General features: G+C 35.0%; 1 pseudogene; it reads left to right on the forward strand.

The window, feature by feature from the left end:
• Positions 1-1,850: 1,850 nt before the first annotated feature.
• Positions 1,851-5,147, forward strand: LOC116863827 (annotated as a pseudogene).
• The last annotated feature ends 1,650 nt before the right edge of the window (positions 5,148-6,797 follow it).

Consider the following 6,797-nt stretch of genomic DNA (forward strand, 5'->3'; position numbering starts at 1 on the left):
ATGACCCCTAATTTTCTATGTCTTTCTATCTTTGTGTGTGTGTGTGTGTGTGTGTGTGTGTGTGTTATGTTAGTCACCATACAATACATCATTAGTTTTTGATGTGTTCCAAGATTCATTGTTTACATGTAACACCCAGTGCTCCATGCAATACGTGTCCTCCTTAATACCTACCACCAGGCTCATCCATGCCCCCATCCCCCTCTCCTCTAAAACCCTCAGTTTGTTTCTCAGAGTCCACAGTTTCTCGTGGTTCATCTCCTGCTCTGATTCCCCCCCTTCACTTTTCCTTTCCTTCTCCTGACCTCCTCCATGTTATTTCTTATGTTCCACAAGTGAAAATATATGATAATTGACTATTTCTGCTTGACTTATTTCACTCAGCATAATCTCCTCCAGTCCCATCCATGTTGATGCAAAAATTGGGTATTCATCCTTTCTGATGGCTGAGTAATATTCCATTGTATATATGGACCACATCTTCTTTATCCATTCATTTGTTGAAGGGCATCTTGGCTCTTTCCACAGTTTGGCTATTGTGGATGTTAGCTGGTATGAACAGTGGGGTACATATGGCCCTTCTTTTCACTACATCTGTATCTTTGGGGTAAATACCCAGTAGTTCAATTGCCAGATCATAGGGTAGCTGTATTTTTAATTTTTTGAGGAATCTCCACACGGTTTTCCAAAGTGGCTGTACCAACTTGCATTCCCACCAACAGTGTAAGAGGGTTCCCCTTTCTCTACATCCTCTCCAACATTTACTGTTTCTTGCCTTGTTAATTTTTGCCATTCTAACAGGTGTAAGGTGGTATCTCAATGTGGTTTTGATTTGAATTTCCCTGATGTCTAATGATGAATATTTTTTCATGTGGCTGCTAGCCATTGTGTGTCTTCATTGGATAAGTGTCTATTCTTGTCCTCTGCCCATATTATCAACAACAACAACAACAACAACAAAAAATATTCAGACTGGCAGAGAAGAAGTCAAACTCTCTCTATTTGCAGGTGACATGATACTTTATGTGAAAAACTCAAAAGTCTCCACCTGCAAATTACCAGAACTCATATAGCAATTCAGTAATGTGGCAGGATACAAAGTCAATGAACAGAAGTCAGTTGCTTTCTTATACACTAACAATGAAACTGTAGGAAGGGAAATTTGAGAATCAGTTCCATTTACAATAGCACCAGCAACCATAAGATACCTTGGAATAAACCTAACTAAAGAGGTAAAGGATCTATATGCAAGGAACTACAGAACACTCGTGAAAAAAGTTGAAGAAGACACAAAGAAGATGGAAAAACTTCCCATACTCATGGATGGGAAGAATAAACATTGTTAAAATGTTTATGTTGCCCAGAGCAATCTATATTTTCAACACCCTCCCAATCAAAATACCATCAGCATTTTTCAAAGTGCTGGAACAAACAATCCTAAATTTGCATGGAAACAAATCGCCAGAATCGCCAAGGAAATGTTGGAAAAGAAGAACAAAGCTGGGGGGCATTACGTTGCCTGATTTCAAGCTATATTACAAAGCTGTGATCACCAAAACAACATGGTACTGGCACAAAAACAGACACATAGGCCGATGGAACAGAATAGAGAGCCCATTAACTAATTAATGAGCCCTTAACTCTATGGTCAAATAATCTTTGACAAAGCAGGAAAAAATATCTAGTGGAAAAAAGACAGTCACTTCAATAAATGGTGCTGGGAAAATTGGACAGCTATATATAGAAGAATGAAACTCGACCACTCTCTTACACCATACACAAAGATAAACTCAAAATGGGTGAAAGACCTCAATGTGAGACAGGAATCCATCAAAATCCTAGAGGAGAACATGGCAGTAACCTCTTCGACATTGGCCACAGCAACTTCTTTCAAGACACATCTCCAAAGGCAAGGGAAACAAAAGAGAAAATGATCTTTTGGGACTTTATCAAGATAAAAAGCTTCTATACAGCAAAGGAAACAGTCAACAAAACAAAGAGGCAACCCATGGAATGGGAGAAGATATTCGTAAATAACACTACAGACAAGGGGCTAATAACTAAGATCTAGAAAGAACTTCTCAAACTCAACACCCTTTCTCTCTTTTTAAACTGTTCAAGTAGTCAGAGAATGAAGACAACTGTTGTATACACATAATGATAAGTTTTAAGGACTGAATGAAATTTGTAATGGCTCAACATATATGCTCAACATCACCTTTTATATGAGAGTGTTGTAACCACAGAAACTAGATTTCTTCACACACGTAACAACTTTGAAACTTTTTATGCATGCATTCATATGGAAGAAAATGATGGAGAAAGAGAAATGTCACTAGGAGTGGTAATAAAGAATGAATGTAAGAAGGTCTGAGATATAAAGTAGGTGTCTTGGGCCTTAGGCATGGGATAAGAAAGCAAAGGAATGCAAGAGAGATGACTGTAGGGGAAAAAAAATAAAAGAAGCTCAGTAATTTGCTACCTACTTTATCTCAGAATTTGCTATTGATGTTATTTGTTGATGGAAAGAAAGTTTCTTTCAGGTGAACATGTGAGCACTTTTTCTACTCATTCTATTGAGGTTAGAAAAAAAGGAAGAAATGGTTTTACCAACTGGCAAATTAAGATACAACTTAAGTTTGATGTTTTGATGATTCTGACCTCTTAAATTAAACCAATGGTAGACGAACATTATCAAATAGGCATATTGTCTATAACTAATATTTTTCCATGTAGTATATGAGTGAGTTCTAGAGATAAAATTCAGTAGGATGTAAGTTCTACAGTTATAGATATTTTTATCTACAACTTGAACACCTAGAAGGCTACCTGGCCTATTATATACACTTGGTGAATATTTGGTAAGTGAATAAATAAAATCAGCAAAAAAGTGGCTCAATCCTTGATACCTAAAAACAAAACATGCATTATCTATAATGTTTATCTAAGGTTAAAAAATAAATTATCCACCTAATTAAGAAAAGCATGGATTATGTTAACTAGAAATGAAGTCTAGAATTAAGAATTCCAACCATACCTATCATATTTACTATAGAAATAATCTAATTTTTATTTTAAAGATTCAGTTGAAAGTATTTGACAATATCTTGCATAATGTTTATCACATAATAAGAGCACTTAAGTTTCTCTTCCTTTTTACTTTTCTTTTGAAAAAGCAAAGTGAGTTTTTAAAAATTTTAATGTACAAGTAACTCTATTCATGTTATGAAGAGCTATCAATATTAGCCTGGAGTCCGCATGATAAACAGAAAACCTAGGTTTTTGCATTAGACTAACAGAAACTTCAACTTAAAAGTGGGTGACCTTGGATAAACTGCTTGCCCTTTCTGAATTTGAACTTCCTCAGCTATAAAATGGAGATGATATCCATTCTCATAAATCAGTGTGGGGATGAAATGAGATGATACATCTGAAAATCACAACATTATATCAGGCGCACAGTAGATCTTCAGTAGATATTTTTAATTGTATCTTGTGACATGAAGTCATTAAATCTCACATAATATTTCAGCTCATCTGTTTTTAAAACCACAGTAAACATATGTGCAGTTGCTGGAATAAAAAAATGTGATGTCATGTAACATTGTTTAATTAATGGTTCTTTGTTTTAGAAAGAAGGAATTTTGAAGGCTAAAGCCCCAAATTTGACCCAGAACTCATAGTAATTCTCTGATAGGCAAATAATGAATGACTTGAGAAGTTCAGCACTGTTTTACATGGTTACAAAGCAAAAGATGATCAAACAGAATAGAAAAAATGGTGTGAGGTGAATAATCTTACTGCAGAAAATTTTCTCAAGCCATTTGATTTTCAAGAGAACATATGACCTATCAGATTCATTGAACCAGTCAATGACTGCCTTATTTCAAGTCAATCAAAAGTGATGTGTTTATAGTGCCAGAAATTATGCCTAGAAAGTATTCGACATTTCATACTGAGTCACTCATGTTTTCCCTGGTATATATTCACATTGATAAACTGATTACATGAAATACACACATATACTGAACAAAACTTTCTCAGAAAATGAGTGGTTCAATGAAACATTATTGTTAATTTGACACTTCACACTTAACCCATGTTTCCCATTTTGAATCAAGAAAAAGGCGAGAGAGTAATAAAATATTCATTAACTCCACTGAAGCCCATTTATAGCAGATGGTCTCTGGAGGGTAAATTTCAAAACATTTGCTAGAGAACACTGTGCAAAGTATGCACTTGTCCTGACACAGCAACTAGTGTGAAGAACAGCAAACACAATAGTTGTTAATAGTAAGGGAGTAAGTGAATCACAGTGCAGCTTCCTTTTGTCATTTAGTTTAAGAAAAGTTGTCACATTTGCTGTTGCTTTTCATTTGGGGGATTTTATAGGTAGGTAATAAAAGCACAAGGTATATCCATAGTCTCGTCGATATTATGGTAATTCCTAAAAATTCTTAATAACTCTTCTTTCAGTATTCTTTAAGTTCTTAGAGAATTAAAATATTTGGGAACATATGACTAAAGTAATCACCCACAGGTTTGTGGGGTAGAAGGAAGGAAAGGAAGGAGGTAAATTATATATATGTAGATGAATGAATGGAGAGTTGGATGGATGGGTGTGTGGATAAAGACAGATTGATAACTAGATATTAAAAATATCAGAAGTACACACGCATGCTTAGTATCCACCTCGGTCCCTGCACCTTAGTGGTCTGGAGTTCGGGCACGAATGATGTTTCTCTCATCTTTACTCAAGCCCTCCTTGAAAGCCTGTTTGTGCCTAGTGTCCTGTGCACATGCCTTGCAAGCAATGGCGCCGTGAGTCTGACTTCAAGGTACGAGTTGAATACATCATGACAGTTACCATTGCTGCTGAGATAGCTACGATTCATTATGTAGCCTACAAAAGATTTTATGTTAAAGATCATCAGGACAAATCTATGGTAAAAACCTTCACATCCAGAAAGACAGCCCCAAGATACTACCTGCTTTTGACATGGAAGACTTGGAAAGGTGTGTACTGCCGTTGTTGGAGGTCCCAAAATTTCCCATTCTGTGATGGGTTTCACACAAAACACAATGAAGAGACTGGAGACAACTTGGGATCTCTAATCATTAAGGGAAAAGGAAACTTAAGTGGATAGTCTTGACGATCCAAACCAACGTGTCATATTATCTGATTGATTAATTAGAATGACTATTTCTTCTAATTCACCTCCTCTGGGTTCTAGATGTAGTATATTGCAAACTACAGCTTTCATATTTGTTGAGTTGTATATCCTTATAAGGTATATGATTGCAAATATTATCTTACATTCCATAGGTTGCTTTTTCAATTTGGCTGATTGTGTCCTTTGATGTGCAGGAGTTTTTAAGTTTGATGTAGTGTTGTTTATTTTTTCTATGTTAACTGTGCTTTTGGTGTCACAGCCAAGAAATCTTTGCCAAATGCAACGTCCTGAAACTTTATCCCCTTGTTTTCTTCTAGGAGTTTTATGGTTTTGGTCTTAAATGTAGGTTTTTAATCCATTTGAATTACGTTTTGTAAGATAGGGGTCCACTTCATTCTTTGCATGTAGATACTGCAATTTTCTTTCTTTCTCTCCACCTCCATCCCCAGGCATTTACATGAAAAGGATATTTTGATTTTTTAAAAAATCATTGCCTGCTATGACTTCATATTTCTCATACTTGCATCTATTGCTTCACATACTACCATCAGCTTCAATGAACTTTATTGTAATACAGTAATCAAAGACTAGCATAGTGGATGGACAATAACAGAAGAAGGAGATTCTTCTCTGTTTCTGATGATATAAAGAGAAAAGGCTACAACTTTTGACATAAAGAGGAAAGTGTTCCCGAGCAAGGTTGTTTTTATTGCACTGCCTTTTAACAGATTGCCTCATGTGAAGCCCAGCACTTAGAGAAAGTTATCATTTATTTCTCAAAGAAGGAGCAGGAGAAGAGAAGACGTTCAATGTTTGATTTATAAAATATAAATACTGGTAATATAATACTGCATTGTACATGTGAGAGAATGATAACTCTTTTGCAGAAGAGTCCTAATATAATTGCAAGATCTGTTAGGGGATTTGAATCTATTCCCAGCTTGTTCTGTTATGTCATACAAATTTACCATCAGGTAAAAATCCTATCAGGTTGCACAAAGGTATTGTAAGTTAATTAGAATTAAAAACCCTCAAAATCTTGATATTACTACTTTTAAAACATCATTTATTGTCTCAGAGATATCAAGAAACAACCACTATTGAGACTTTATTCTCTGTTCTATGTGAAATCAAATTCTCTCCAGGGTACTTTATGTGACTTATTAAAATAGTCTGTTGGTAGGCAAAATTCTTCTCACTGTGACCAGAAGACTTCAAAATTGGTGGCAAAGGAATTTGGATAGTCTCAGAGAAAAAGAATCACTGAGTGGGGTATTTGAAGTTAGGTTTAATGGTCTAATTTAATGTGAAAATATAGGTGCAAGCTCAGACATATTTTGATACAAGTATCTGGGAACTAGATATTGAACTAAACAATTTGCAGACCTTGAAATAAGTAGAATATTGCTCTTGAAATCATGTTAAGAAGCAAATGTAAAATTGACCACATTGGAATAAAAATAATCATGACTAAAATGTAACTAGGTAATGTATGATTTGTATTTAAAAGAAAATTATTTTCTACATGTTTGATCACTTGTATATAGCACTAACATTTAAATAACTGTTTTCTTCCCAAATTTACTTATATTTTTAAAGCAGATAAATTAATCAGAGGCTTTA

Source organism: Lontra canadensis, unplaced genomic scaffold (genome assembly GCF_010015895.1).
Source record: "Lontra canadensis isolate GAN:19392208 unplaced genomic scaffold, GSC_riverotter_1.0 scaffold4, whole genome shotgun sequence".
Taxonomy (NCBI): domain Eukaryota; kingdom Metazoa; phylum Chordata; class Mammalia; order Carnivora; family Mustelidae; genus Lontra; species Lontra canadensis.